At 37.3% G+C, this 15,356-nt stretch overlaps 1 protein-coding gene across 3 annotated transcripts in view; it reads left to right on the top strand.

Moving 5' to 3' along the window:
• Positions 1-15,356, top strand: part of OLA1 (Obg like ATPase 1) — a 183,319-nt gene that overhangs the window by 34,929 nt on the left and 133,034 nt on the right. The window lies entirely within an intron of this gene.

Genomic DNA, 15,356 nt, shown 5'->3' with positions numbered 1-15,356 from the left:
AGAAGTGTTAACCTAAAGCTTCTATATAATGGAAGAACCTTTGTGTTTCTTGACAATTTGTTTTGCCACTGATTTTGGTGACTGATGTGAGGATTTCAAAGACCGGGTAGAGTCAAGTGTGACTCCTGGGGTTTTGGACTGCATCACTTTTAATGAATTATGATGCCATTCACTGAGATGTTAACTACAGAAAAAAAATAATAAGTATTGAAAGAGATGATGAATTCATTTTGGGACACTTTTTTGAATTTTTATGCTTGGGACATTGGATAAATATTGATCAGAAAATAGTGCAAATATGACAGAAGGATGGGGCAAGAGAAATGAAGATTTGGGTTATGAGAGTGAGTAGAAATGCTGGCTGGAAAAAAATCTTAAAATAGCAGGAGTGAAAACAGAAGAGGACTGAAAAATGAAGGCTTGAGGATCTGATTTCCAATGAAGTTTTAGATCAGGTATGCTGGGTGCAAAGGGGTTGTAGTTACAGAAGGATATTTGACTTAAAAATCTCAAAGCTGGAGCAGTTTTAGGATGATGGTAAGGTCCTGACGATGACCTGAAACCATTAATAAATATTAGTAATAAAAATGTCTTTAGTTTTGTTGTTTCTTATATAATATTTGTATGAAATGTTTTTTAACCTTTAGGGGAAAAACTGAATTTGGTGAAGAGCATAATAGTATATTTGCTGTATTTCATTCAGGCTAAAAATTCCATCCTTCAGAAAGGAAAGAAAATCCAATTAAACTAGATACTATGCTTTCTTAGAGCAGTTGATGTTAGAGATATCAACGTGTAGTACTGATGAAATATGGTATATATTATCATATAGTGCATAGAACACATACATTTATAACCAGAGTTTTAAAAATAGTTTCATGGATATAGTCAGAGTAAAAGACTTTAGAGATTAGAATGATAAGGTGATTACTTTGAAGCTATGTAAATGGAGAATTCTTTAATGAAAATTATGATATATTATCATCTTAAACAATTAGATTAAATATGAGTGAATAAAATTTTATTTTTTATATTGCTTTTTAGTTGAAAGTTATTTTCTTCAAATATCTTAAAGTCACTAGAAATACAGTTTACTTGTTTGTGTATTTATTTACTACTCATTAATTACATAGTAAATGCTTTCTGTTTGGGGTGCTGGGATATGTAATGAGTAACAGAATCTGATACATTCACTGCTTTTGTGGAGCTTATAATCTATGGTGGAAACAGACATTGAATTATTACATTAATAAGTGTGTAATTACTTTGTTGGACCTGAGCTTATTTTTCTTTTTCCTCTAAACTTACTGGTGAATTGTTCACATATTTGCCTGTTACCACGTTTGAAACTTATTTTAGTTCCTAAGTTCATCATTTCTTATTTTGATGAGTGATGTTTGATCCATTTTATATGCTTATATCTTTTAATTTTCCTATTTTTGTTTGAGACAGTTGTTTTAAAACTACTAAGGAAACGGAAGAGTATAGAGAGTGATGATATATTCGTGTTTAAGGCACTTTTCAGCTTTTGGTTAGAACTTCTGAAAGTTAGGGCACAAAAATTGTTAAGGAAAAGTTTTGGTTTATCACTAAATTTTTATTTACTAATGCCATTTTTGTCTCCATTAATTTGATTAATTAAAAAATTAACTTTCCCCTCATCTTGCTTATTTCCCTTGGCTATTAGAAATATATAAAATATATACATTGACTCAAAAATGTATACTTGTTTAAAATGCAGATACTTATTTTGATGGATTTGCTTTGACTTTAAACCTTTCGATGACTGTCTTATTTATTTGATCCATATTAATGGAGCACCCTCATAAGTATGCTAAGTGCTGAGGGATGTGATAGTGAGCAAAAACAGTTATGACCCTTGCTCTTATAAGGTGGAGGATACAGGCATTGAGTAAAATGGTCACATAAATATCAGATGTCCTTTTCCAATTGTGTAAAAATAAGAGAAAGAGTGTGTGTGTGTGAATGTGTGGTGTTACCTCAAGGAGGTGATAGTTATGTTAGTTATGCAGAGAGATAAAAGATGAATGGGAGCTAAGTTAGCAAAAGGAGGAAAAGAAAGATTGATTGTTCAGAGTAAATGGCTTGTGTCAAGGCCCTGTGGTAGAAAGGAACCTGCTCCCTTAAGAACTGTTAATGTGGATAGAATGAATGATGACACCAGGCATGGTGACTCTTTGGAAGATTGAGGTGGGAATATTCCTTGAGCCCAGGAGTTCGAGACTAACCCAGTCAACATACTCAGACCTTACCTCTATCAAAAAGATTGTCAGGCATGGCAGCACATACCTATAGTCCTAGCTACTTGGGAGGCTGAGGTGGAAGGATTGCCTGAGCCCAGGAAGTTGAGGCTACGGTGAGCTGTGATCGTGTCACTGAGCGACAGAGTGAGACCATGACTCAAAAAAAAGAAGGAAAGATAAAAAGAATGAATGATGATGAGTAGGATGTAGTTGGGGATGTCCTCATGTTCGCCATATTAAAGATATCTATGTCAAGTGGCTTAAATATAAGGGGTTGAAAGTGGACAGCTGGAATTTGGTGGGGATAGATGAAATTGTTCCAGTAGCTTATTCTGCAATTACAATATTCAGTTAAGTTGCATTTTTTCATATTTTAAGCAACCAAAATGGCATAAAGTACCAAGAGTTTAAGATTTCATTATGTTTTAAACTATATGTTCAAGCTATTGATAACGATTTCCATAGATGAAGTTTGAGTATAAACAACATAGAGTATTTTTTTTTGGTAAAAAAATATATACACAGTACTTACCTGGAGGGTAAGCAAATGGGGTAGCACACCAGGGTGCTGGGAGCTAAATGCCTAATATGTAGGTATTTTAGAACCCTACTTTTATTTGTCATTTAGAGTTCTCTTTAAAGTTTTATTTCTAGGGATTTTCAGGTTTGGAAATCATACTAATATGGACATGCAGGATAGGAGAAATAATGAAAGATTCTGTTCTTGATTGCATGTATTCACGTCTGGAGTTCTACTAGTCTTTTAAAACTAGTTACTGTATGCCAACTCATAGCTGTATTCAGCCATGTAAACAGAATTTATCTTTCACTAAACAAGTGTTGCTGAGGTGAAAGCTCTCATTTTGACACTTAAAAAGAAAAGACTGGGCCTGATGGTTCACGCCTGTAATCCCAGCCCTTTGGAAGGCTGAGGCAAGAGGACTGCTGGAGCCCAGGAGTTCGAGACCAGTCTAGGCAACATAGGGAAACCTCGTCTTCACAAAAAAATAAACAAATTGGCTGGGTGTGGTGGTGCACACCTGTAGTCCCAGCTACTCAGGAAGCTGAGACGGAAGCATTGCCTGAGCCCAGAAGATTGAGGAAGGTTGTGGTTAACCATGATGGTACCACTGCACTCCAGCCTGGGTGTCACAGTGAGACCCTGGCTTAAAAAAAAAGAAAAGAAAAAGATTAAAACCGTCATACTTTGCATGAGGAATTATGAGAGCTCATCCTTTTTTCTGGTGATTTTTATCAGCAAAGCTTTGTGAGAAGTATTTTTTTAGAGTACAAATGAATCTCTGCTTATTAAGGTTAATTTAAAAACAGAATCAGAGTCTTCTTATTGGAGGATTACATTTTTTTTTGCCCTAGTTTAAATGCTTAGAAAACTTTTCCAAAAGACTATTGATTTTTCAGTGGTGGTGGTAGGAAGCTAGGGAAAAACATGATTCAAAGCTGGGCGTGGAGGCACACTTCTATAGTCCTAGCTCCTTTGGAGGCTTAGGCAGTAGGAGTGCTTGATCCAGGAGTTTAAAGTACAGTTTGCTATGCTTATACCTGTGAATAGCTGTACTCCAGCTGGGGCAATATAGCAAGACCCTGTCTCTTAAAAAAAGAGAGAGAGAGAATATTGATTCAGGAGTGATTGAATAATCTGTTGTCTAGGTGAAACTTCATGTAGAACTAATTGAAGATAATCATCTTGTGTTTAAGCCTAGTTTGCAGAAACTGGGGGCTGATTTTATATACAGGTAAATTTTTTTCTACACATAATAACATGGAGGAATCTCAAAATAATTATGCTGGGTGGAAGAAGGCAGTCCTAAAAAACAGCATATACAATAATTATATTATATAAGAGTCTAGAAAATGCATCCTAATTAGAAAACAGATTATAATTGTCTGGGGGAGGGGCAGAGGAGGATTATAAAGGGACTTGAGAAAACTCATGGAGGTGATGGATATGTTCATAATCTTGATTGTGGTGATGGTTTCACAGGTATATACATATGGCACGACATGTTTAATTTGTATACTTATGTACATTTTCTTATATGTCAATTTCACCTCAATAAAGCAAAATAATAGGAAATTGAATTTTTCTTTTTTTTAAGAGAAGTTTTGATATAATTTTTATTTACTTTGAGTGTTTCAGTAGTGTAGGCATTGAAGATGATATAATATTTTTAGATAATCATTATCAGGTCAGTGCAGCTCTTTGTATTTAAGAATAAAAATTAAACCTGGACACAGCACTTCTTGCATGCCCCAACTGGGAAAAGTCTTGCTAGACCTGGAGCCAACCCTGGTCCTGGTGAAGCCAGATGGTTCTGGGAAACCAGATGGGAACAGGATCCAGTGCTTTGAAAAGCGGGGATTCAACTGAAGATGGTAGGAATGAAGATGCTGCAGGTGCCAGAGAGCAACCTTGTTGGCGACCTTGTTGATGGCTTCCAGTACCTGTGGAGGACGCCCTTCTGTCCAGCTGTCATCAGCCACATAAGCTCTGGGCCATGGAGGCCACAGTTGGGGAAGATTGCAGTGTGGTCCGTGCCTGGAGGGCTATGATAGGACACGCTGACTCAGCTGAGGCTATCTGTGGGACCATACAAGGAGACTTCAGGGTCCATATCACAGCATTGTCATTCCCACCAGCGACTCTGTGGAGGGGGCCCAGGGAGATCAAACTGGGCAGGCCACCATAGCAGTGCACAGCTAGCCTGAGGCTCAGGCCGCCCTTGTCACCTCTGTGTCCAACCAGGACCTACTGTTGCAACTTGGTCAGCAAGAAGGTCAAGCCTACACCCATATACCTGCCTCTTCTAAACCACTTCCTTGTTGGCCTCTGCCCCACCCCAGCCCAGAGGAGTTTGAGCTACAAAACTTCTCTTTCTGTATCCTAAGCCAGTACAAGATAGGACCAAATCCTTTCTGCAGCAAAGTTTAGATGTCCTTTGGGCTATCTTCAAAGTAGCTGGTGTGGCCTCTTTTCACCCAAAGGGAAGACATTAAAATTTACTGTGCCCCAAAATAACGACAACAAAAATTTAAACTTGATATTTGTATCTTAAGATTTTGTGAAGAACTGTAGGTTTTGGTACAATTATAATGAAATTATTTGTCTCTCATGTATCAGTCTGGTAAGTACAGAATCTTTTCAGCTAGATAATTCTTTTTTTTCTCTTTTTTTTGGCCAGGTCTCAATGACCCTAAGCTAGAGAATTCTTTAAACTTGATTCTAAAATAAAATTGACGCTTGAACAACATGAGAGTTTGGAATGCTAACCTCCTGCTTACTCTAAGTGTATAACTTTTGCATCCCCCAAAAGCCTCTTATTGACCAGAACTCTTACCAATAACATAGTCAATTAACATGCATTTTGCATATGTGTTGTATTCTGTATTATTACAGTAAAGAAAACTAGAGAAAAGAAAATATTATTTAGAAAATCATAACAGAAAATACATTTACAGTACTGTACTATACATATTGATACCATAAGTTGGCATCATCTGTTTACTTGTCTGTTTACTTGTCTGCTTATCTGCTTATTTGTCTGTCTGAAATGGAGGAACCACAGCTGCAGACTCTAATCTATGTTCCATATCAAACCACTTGGCTTTTTCTTACATGTTGTGACTTTTCTCTGAGTCCTGGGAGCTCTTCCAGCATCTCTAATAGCATTGCCTATGGGTCCCATGGTGTTATTCATGGTTTCCAGTATTACACTAAGCATGATGAAATATACATGGGAACTGCTAGAACTTACTTCTTACTGTGATACATAATTTACTGTAGAGACGGACTGCTCACACGGAGATGATCAGCATCACAGGGCTTTTAAAGTGGATACCCACAACGCTTGATCTCACCTCCTGTTGCAGGAGGTGGCAATGAAATCATTATAGTAGTACTGTTTGTAGTATAGCTAATTTTTTTTAAAGTATAATTAATCTTAAGCAGTTATGATATAATACTGCATCTTTAGTCTATTTGCATTTCTTTTGACTGTGAACGGAGCCATGTATAATCTGTGTGTAAGTTTTGATAAATTTAAACTTTTTATAATTTGTGTATATTTTATGGTAGTAGATGATAAAATAGTATTTATACATATCTTATGCATTCATACCATCCCTTTTCTTAATTTTTTTTGATATTTCATCTGTGAATTTTTAAAAATTGTCTGAGGTCTTCAAAAAATTTTCATTATAGTTATTGGAAAAAAAATCCTTGTGTAAGTGAACCTTTGCAGTTCAAATTCAGGTTGTTCAAGGGTCAACTGTAATATTATGTATTGGCAAGTTTTTTAGTAAATTAGTTGGCAAGTTTGTTAGTAAATTAGTAAATATAGTTTAAATATATAAACTATATTTAAATATAGTTAAAAATATATAATTAAAAAATATATAGTTTAAAAATTAGTAAATATAGTTTAAAAATATATCATTTGTAAAGTTCAGGAATGTATATACTTTATTTTTAAAATTATTGTATGGTAAAATAGACTTTTTGGGCATATATTTCTCTGAGTTTTAACTTATGTATAGATTAATAAAATCACCACAATGATTAGGACACTGAAGACTTTCATCACCCAAAAAACTCTTTTGTACTATTTCCTTATAGTCACACTCTTTAATTACATTCTTTTATGGGTCTTTTAGGTGTCTTTAAATACCAGAATGTTCTTTTCACTCTTGGTATTTTTGGAAGTATTGTTCTTTTTTTCTTCCAAAGTTTACCTTTTTAAACATTTTAACAAAATTTTGTTTTAAATCAGACTAAATATTGAACTAATGGGCAAAGCTGTCTATTTCAAAAACATAAAATACCTGGAAAATGCAGAGTGTTATGAAAATAATAAGATTCCTGTGTTTGTCAAACTTTTCCACCCAAAAGCCCTAACAAAAGATGAGGAACATGAAAGTTTTGGTACATAGTGTGGTTCTAGATGCTTCACTTCAACGAAACATTTTAGGATCTACTGTTTTACTTTCTTCTGTACTTCCAGTAGCATGCAGTCCTCCTGTAAGGCATTATCTGGACATAGATTATGTCCCCTTCTACCTGGCTTCTTTCTACCCTCTCTGTCAGGGAGCAACCTTTGGCCAAGGCTGGTCTTTGAAGGATGTGCATATTCCCTCATTAGTCATGGGATGCAGGTGACCGAGCAAAGTTGAATATAATATAGGCGTCACTCTTAATCAGTGTGATTGTAAACACTGTACTGTATAGGGATTTGAATTAACTTGCTTGCTTTGATTATAAAACTGCTTGCTTTAATGTCCCAAGGCATGGATTTCACTGATTGACTGCCTTGGTGCCTCCCATACGTTTTTTTAAAAAGAGTATCTTATTTATTTATTTAATTTGAGTCAGTCTCACTCTGTCCCCCAGGCTGCAGTGCAGTGGCATGCTCACAACCATTGCAGCTTCAACCTGGCGATCCTTCTGCCTCAGTTTTCCAAGTAGCTGGAACTACAGGTGCGTGCTACCGTGCCCAGCTAAGCCTCCTGTAAGTTCTAATGAACCAATGTCTTTCCCTACTGGACCTCTGAGTAGCTTCTTTGGATTGGGTGACTTCTTTGAAATAGGCGCAAGCCCGCTCAGATTTGAGGTTACCACATTGCAGGTCTTCAGTTTGAAAGGCAGATTTATAGATTAAGATATAAATACCCTAGGCCTGCCAAGAGGCCTATCTGACCAAACTACTAGGTGCCGTAAATAAGATAAAAATGAGTGTCTTTATATCACTTTGCTTACTTAGTACTCTTCAGATTGTTGGGTCTTGATCATCTTAAGAGCCCACCGAGTTGTATTGGCCTACTGTTTTGCCCATTTTCAGATGCGAGACCAAAACTTAGAGAGGTAGAATGATTTGCCCATGTCACATAACTAAAAGATGGCAGTGCTTATGATTCAACCAAGTTTGTGTGACTTCAGTCTTTTCTACCACACTCTTTCTGTCATGCCATAGCATTGACTCCAGCAGTGTGTTGTCAAACTTCTGGAAGAAATAGGTGTTGGGGTAAAATTCTGAAAATGCTTGGAAAAGGTGGGTGATTTCCTAAAGATTAAAGTAGATTTTACTCTTGATGCCTGTGCCGGAGCTCTGTGAAGCAGAAGTTGGGGGATTTTGGTTAAAGTGTTTGCATGGTTCTCTTAAGTACCTAACTAGTTTGAATATTTTGTTTTTGGTGTTTGTATTGCTGAATGAAACCCATAGGGCTTGATGATTCTACCAAGTAGAAGGTTAGTAAAGGATTTTGATGGCTTCACAATCATTAGATTTCTTGTTTCTCTTTTGCATTTAGAATGTACCTTTTGCAGTTTTCTTTATCTGTGTTCACCAAAGATGTTGAGGATTTACAAATTCATAGTAATAATTAAAAATAGTAGAATACAAAATCAGCTGTCAGGTTTTGTGTGTTTTTTTTGAGTCAAGGTCTAACGCTAGGCTGGACCTTTGGGCTCAGGTGATCCTTCCACCTCAGCATCTTAAGTAGCTGAGATGACAGGCATGTGCCACCATGCCCTGGTAATTTTTTGTAGAGATGAGGTTTCGCTGTGTTGCTCAGGCTGGTCTTGAACTCCTGGGTTCAAATAATTCTCTCGTTTCAGCCTTCCTAAGTGCTGGGATTGCTGGCATGAGCTACCATTCCTAGACTGTCATTTCTGTTGATAGGGGAAGACATGTTGCCTGTGTACTTTTGTTTGTTAATTGTAATGTGTACTCTGCTTAGGATAAGTTTTGTGATCACACGCCTTTATTTTTTGTAAAACTCTCAATTTGAAAATTGTTATTAATACATGCTGACTAAAATAAAACCTTTTAAAATAGAGTTTTTAATAGGATTAAGGTTAACTTTAAGAGTACAGTTTTTCCAGAAAATGTGAGATGGAGGGGTGAGGAAAGCTTGAGGTAGAAGTAAGATTTTTACAAATTTAATACATAAGTTATCAGACCAGGGAACCAAAACATAGTATATTAGAGCTGACACATTAATATAGGTATTTTAAAAAAATTAAGTGACATTTTAACAAGTGAGGACCATCATTTAGATAGTTTTAAAGTAAACTTCAAGAAAGAATAGCTGTTTCAAAATTGATTGACAAATTTTGGCAAATTTTGACTAAATTGCTTTCTGAAAGTCCTCTTACTGGCTTTTCAATAGCATCTCCATACCAAGAGTGTTGATTGCAGTAGTACCCCCTTATCTGTAGGGTGGCTTTCCAAGGCCCCCACGGATGCTGGAAACTGTAGACAGCATCAACCCCAGTTGCCCTTGATCGGGACATGTTTCTGTGCACGTCTTCCACTCAGGTCTTAATGCCATTTTCGTCATATTAAACACTTATCACACAGTGTGGCTGTCACTTTTGCATTCTGAGGTGTGACAGAAAAACGAGCAGCATACTTTTTTCTTATTAAATCAAGTACTTTGTGGCTTCTCTTTGGCCTATCTAAGTTGCCAGCATCACTACTCTTGTGCTTTGGGGCCATTATGAAGTAAAAGAAGGATGACTTGAGCACCAGCATTGCAATACTGTGTTAGTTGATTGATAACGGAACTGACTTCTAAGTGACTAAGGGGCAGATAGTGTGTCTATAGGGTGGAAGAACTGGGTAGAGGGATGATTCATGTATTGGGTGGGATGGTGCTTGCCATGGCATGCAGTTTAAAACTTAGGAATTGTTTATTTATGAAATTTTTCATTTAATATTTTCAGACCAAGATTGACCATGGATAACTGAAACCATGGAAAGTGAAACCTTGGATAAGTGGGCACTAGCGTATATCTGAGATATAATATCTGTTTTGAGTGTTTCATTGAGGGTAGGAAAGAAGTCTAAATCAGGTGCGGCTTCAGCAGCTGAATGAATATGAGTTTGATGGGCTGAAGAATATGAGTGAGGGACAGGGGTGGAGGGTATAGCTGTTAGACTGTACTTGGTGACACTGTAGTGCTTATGTGAAAGTGGATTTTGTAAAAGCTTGAAGTTCATAATTTTCGGTCAGAAAGGTATGTTACCAAAATATCTCACAGTCATTTTGTGCCAGAATTAAAGTGCTATTCATTTTGTTGTGAATATCTAGAATGCTGGATGCATGTATTAAAAACATAATTCATAAATACATTCACACATATTTTTAGGTCCCATGCCTCTTTGTAGCATCTACTCTTTTCAAGCTGTTGAAACAAATAGTTGACTTTGAAGGGTTTCTTTTCCTTATGCTCTTATGCTTATGTTACTTAAATGAATATTCAATACTGTTAGAAAGAATATCACAAAACTAGATTTCAGTTGTGTTTAGCCTTTTCTGGCTTCTCCACAAAAATACTGTATTTAATTCAGTTATTTTTTATAACATCATACAGAATAAACTTTAGGTGAGAAATAGACATCAGAGGCTAACTAGCTCCAACACAGAAATTCTATCTCATATGCTGCTGTTATGTATTATAATATTCCTCCTTGAAATGATAAAGGGTTATAATTGAAGTCATGGGGAAAAAAGAATATCATCTCTGAGAATTTGTGAATCATAGTTTGAGAAATGCTGACTAAACCTAAATTTTTATTTTATAAAAAGAGACCAGATGTCGAAACTCATGTCCTGTAATCCAGCACTTTGGGAGGCCAAGACTAGAGGATTGCTTGAGCTCAGGAGTTCAAGGTCAGCCTGGGTAACATAGGGTGACCTCATCTCTACAAAAAATAAAAAAGTTATCTGGGAGTGGTGGCATATGCCTATATTCCTAGCTGTTTGGTAGGTTGAGGTGGGAGGACCACTTGAACCCATGAGTTTGAAGCTACTGCACACCAGCCTGGGTGAGAGTGCGACCCTGACTCAAGTAAACAAACAAATAAAATAATTTATTTTTATCTTAACAAAGACAAGGTATGCTAAACTCTGTACAAATACTAACTCATTTATTCTTTAATTAATTAATTTTTGAGTTGGCGTCTCACTCTGTTGCCCATGCTGGAGTGCAGTGGCATGCTCATGGCCACTGCAGCCTCGACCTGCTGGGCTCAGGCGATCCTTCCTCTCAGCCTTCCAAGTAGCTGGAACTACAACTGACAGGTATTTTTCAGGTCAGCCTGGGCTTCAAGTGTGTCAGCTCAATGGGTCGGCCAGCCAAGCCCCAGAGAGGGTCATCAAGGGGCTGGTAAGCCTAGCCCCGGAAGTGTCAGCTCTAATGGGCTGGCAAGCCAAGCCCTGAGAGTGTCGCTGGTTGGGTGGGCCGGCAAGCCTAGCCCCCTGGGTGCCTCAGCTTCGGAGTGTCGCCTTCTTCCGGCAGCTCTAAGCTCTCCTGACTCCACCGGCTCCATAGGCTGGCAAGCCAGCCTCTGGGGTGCACGGCTTTTCTGCTCTGACAATCTTCTGCAGCTCTTCAGGTCACAGCTCTTCAGGGTCGAGGTTCTTGTCTCATGTCCTGGAAGAATGAGGGACATAGATGGCCTGAATGTGAGTAAAGCAGGATTTATTGAAAGGATAGAGAAACTCTCATGGTGGGAGGGGACCCTAAGGGGTTGCCCATCTGGAATGGAAAACCTGGTGCTTATATAGCCCTCAGTCCAAGCTGATTGACTCATACTAGCTGTGAGCAGTTACAGTTTTGATTGGTCAGTATTAAGAACCAATTGGCAGGGAGCAGGGGCCTAATGGTGAGCTGATTGGTTGCTTTTCGAACCCAGCAGTGAGGACTTGAGCTCTGGCTTGAGAGGCCTGCAGGGAGCTTGTTTACCAATGCTGAGCCTGAGAGTCCTGCCAGGAGGTCACTCATTGTTACCAGAGGACTGGCTTGTCTGTCTGCCTAGTCTTTTTCTAGCTATCTCCTGTCTCACAGGTGTGTACCACCACACTCAGTCAATTGTTTAGTTTACTTTAGAGATGAGGTCTCACCAAGTTGCCCAGGCAGTTCTTGAACCCGTGGGCTCTGGCAATTCTCTCACCTCGGCCTCCCAAAGTGCTGGGATTATAGGCATGAGCCACTGCGCCCGGCTTCTTTTATTCTTCTTAACAACTCTGTGAAGCAGGGATCCCCAACCCCCAGGCTGTGGACTGAACTGGTGTCAGTTGGTGACTTGTTAGGAACTGGGCTGCACAGTACAAGGTGAGCGACCAGTGAGCAGTGCTCTGTCTTCTGTCAGATCAGGCAGCATTAGATTCCCATAGGAACCCGAACTGTATTGTGAACTGCACATGCGAGGGATCTAGGTTGTGCGCTCCTTATGAGTTTGACTGCAGCCCCCATCCTTCCACCTGTGGAAAAATTGTCTTCCGTGAAACTGATCCCGATGCCAAAAAGGTTGGGAACCGCTGCTATAAGGGTGGGTAATGTTATCCTTATTTTGTAAATGAGGACACCAAATAACAAGGAGGTTGTAGTATTTAACCACGATTATGTGGGTTAGTAAGGGGCAGAACTAGGTTTTGAACTCAGGCTCTGGTTTCAGAGTCATTGCTGTATAATAGGTTAGTCCTCTAATCTCTGCTGATAATTATCAGTAGAGTTGGAGTCTCACTCCTTCACCCAGGCTGGAGTGCAGTGGTATGCACTCTCACTGCCACCCCAGCATCCACCTGCTGGGCTCCGGCAATCCTTCTGCCTAAGCCTTCCAAGTAGCCAAATACAGATGTGCGCTACCACACCTGGCTATTTTTTGTTTTATTGTAGAGACGAGGTCTCGCCAAGTTGCTCAGGCGGGTCTCGAACTCATGGGCTCAGGCAGTCCACTTGCCTTGGCCTTCCAAAGTGCTGGGATTACAGGCTGAGCCACCGAGCCCGGTCCCCTTTCTTTTTTTTTTTTTTTTTATCACAAAATTTTTATTAATTTGGAGACCTCTAGACGTCATGAAACTTCGTCTGTGGTCCCAGTTTGAAAAACATTTGTCTCAATTTGGGGGAAGTTACCCTGAAGGTTTCAGTTCAAGGTCAAGCACTTTTAAGTGACACCCAGATTATATGCTAAAAAGGCAGTGGAAAATTACTTGTTTTGCAAATTCCTAAAGAGTAAGGGATAGATAGTTTTTATTTAGAGAAAAACAGATTTGTGTCGCTTGGATGCTAGTTACACATGCTGGAGACTCTTAGATGCTTTTTGCAAACACAAAAAACAAAACAATATGTCAGAAAGAAGAGAGAGAATGTATCAAATATTCTCACATATCCTTTTCTCTTCTGATGTTTTTATTTTGATTTATGAAAGGAATAAATGATAGAGGAATGATGAGCAGCTGAGTTCATGGCAGTATCCAAAGCAGCTCTCATTCATCTTTGAGATGGTGTTTCTTTTTTGGAGGTATAGGGAACTAACGTGTCATGATTGGTGATATGACATCATGTAGTTTAACATGTACTTTGTTTATAATAATACTGTGGAGCAGGAAATATACCTGTTTTAAAGATGAGACTATTTTAAAAATGAGAATGTTTTAAAGAGGCTAGGAAGCTAGGCCATAATTTACATAACTGATAAGCATGAGAGCTGTGATTTGAATTTATGTCTGCCTTTTTAGATATGTGTGAGGTTGTCAGTACTTAAAAATCTAGAAGCAGTTGGTTAGTTATTTATCTGAGCGAGATACATATCTATATATACATATATTTATATATAGATATATATATACACCTATCTATATATACATACATCTATATCTATCTATCTATCTATATATATATATATACATACACCTCGGAATAGATATACAGATACATACATATCTATTCTTTGGTCTCAGTGTCAAATAGTCTTTGAATATTTATAATTTCTAAATGACAATATTTCCTGTTTAATTATCCCTTCCCCAAAGCATCTTGAATGTTTGAAATTCTGCTGAAATTATTTCTTGGACTAGATGTGTTATTTTTTAGCTGTTGGCCTTTCAGATACATTTGAATCACACAGAGTATTTTTTAGTGGTTTGTATGATTTCAAACACTGAAAATATTTTTAAAAAGTAGAGATTCCCCCATAGTTTTGGCATAGATGCTACTTCATAATTTTGAATAAATAAGTTGGAATAGCCATGGTTATATCTGTATTTGCTAATTCTATAATATTAACTATAGAATAGAAATTCTTTATTAATTCTTTGAATTCTCCTTTGTTTTGCTCTTTGTTTTTTTCACTATACCGTGCCACTGAGCAAGAAAAATAATTTGTTCTGGTGTTGTAAAAAACATTAGAAATTAATATTCAAAAAACTCTTTAATAGATTGACTGTTTTTAAAAACAAAATAAATGCCCATTACACTTAGTATGTATTGCTTTTATGGAAGATTTTATTGTTATGCACATCTTTTTTAAAAAAGCTAAATAGCATGTTTTTAAACAAATCTTTTGAAGCAAATTATCCACATTTCCTTATCAGGTGAGTTATTTACATGAGCTGAAGCAGCCTTTTTAAAATTAAAAAAAAATTGCCTAAACCTTCATTCACTTGGAAGCAGAAATCCAAGTAGATGATGTTCAGGATGTGTTTTTCAAAATGGTCCCTTAAAAACCAACTATGTTTTAATTATATTAATGATAATAATGAAAGGAAAAAAATCAATCATGTTATCATAATGCAACTATTTTACTTTTTCTACATTTTCGGTGTGATGCTTAGTGTATAGTAGAGTGAATGTGAAGTTTGGAATCAAACCTGAGTTTGAATATCAGTTCACACTTCCTAACCATATAACTGAAAAAATAATACTGTGTTTCTGAACCTCAGTTTTCTCATGTAAAATGGGAATGGTAATGCTGTACTACCTTATAGAATTATTTGGAAATTTAAATAAGAGATCCTTGTATGTCAGTGCATATAGACTTACTTTATTGTTTTTAATGATACATTTTTGTGTGTGTGTGAACATAGGTTTTAAGTTTCAACATTTTTTTCCATTTTTAAGGTTTCTAAAATTTTGGTAACATACACATAACACAAAATTTATCACTTTAATAATTTTTAAGTGTAACATGCATTAAGTACATTCACATTTTTGTGCAACCATCATTACCATTTATTTCCAGAACTTTTTCCTTTCCTTCCCCTCTCCCTCCCCCTTCCCCTCCCCCTCCCCTT

The sequence above is a fragment of the Carlito syrichta genome, unplaced genomic scaffold (assembly GCF_000164805.1).
Source record: "Carlito syrichta isolate Samal-C Ts95f unplaced genomic scaffold, Tarsius_syrichta-2.0.1 Scaffold307993, whole genome shotgun sequence".
Taxonomy (NCBI): domain Eukaryota; kingdom Metazoa; phylum Chordata; class Mammalia; order Primates; family Tarsiidae; genus Carlito; species Carlito syrichta.
The sequence above is the reverse complement of the archived record's forward strand: the minus strand, read 5'-3'. Positions and strand labels throughout refer to the sequence as shown.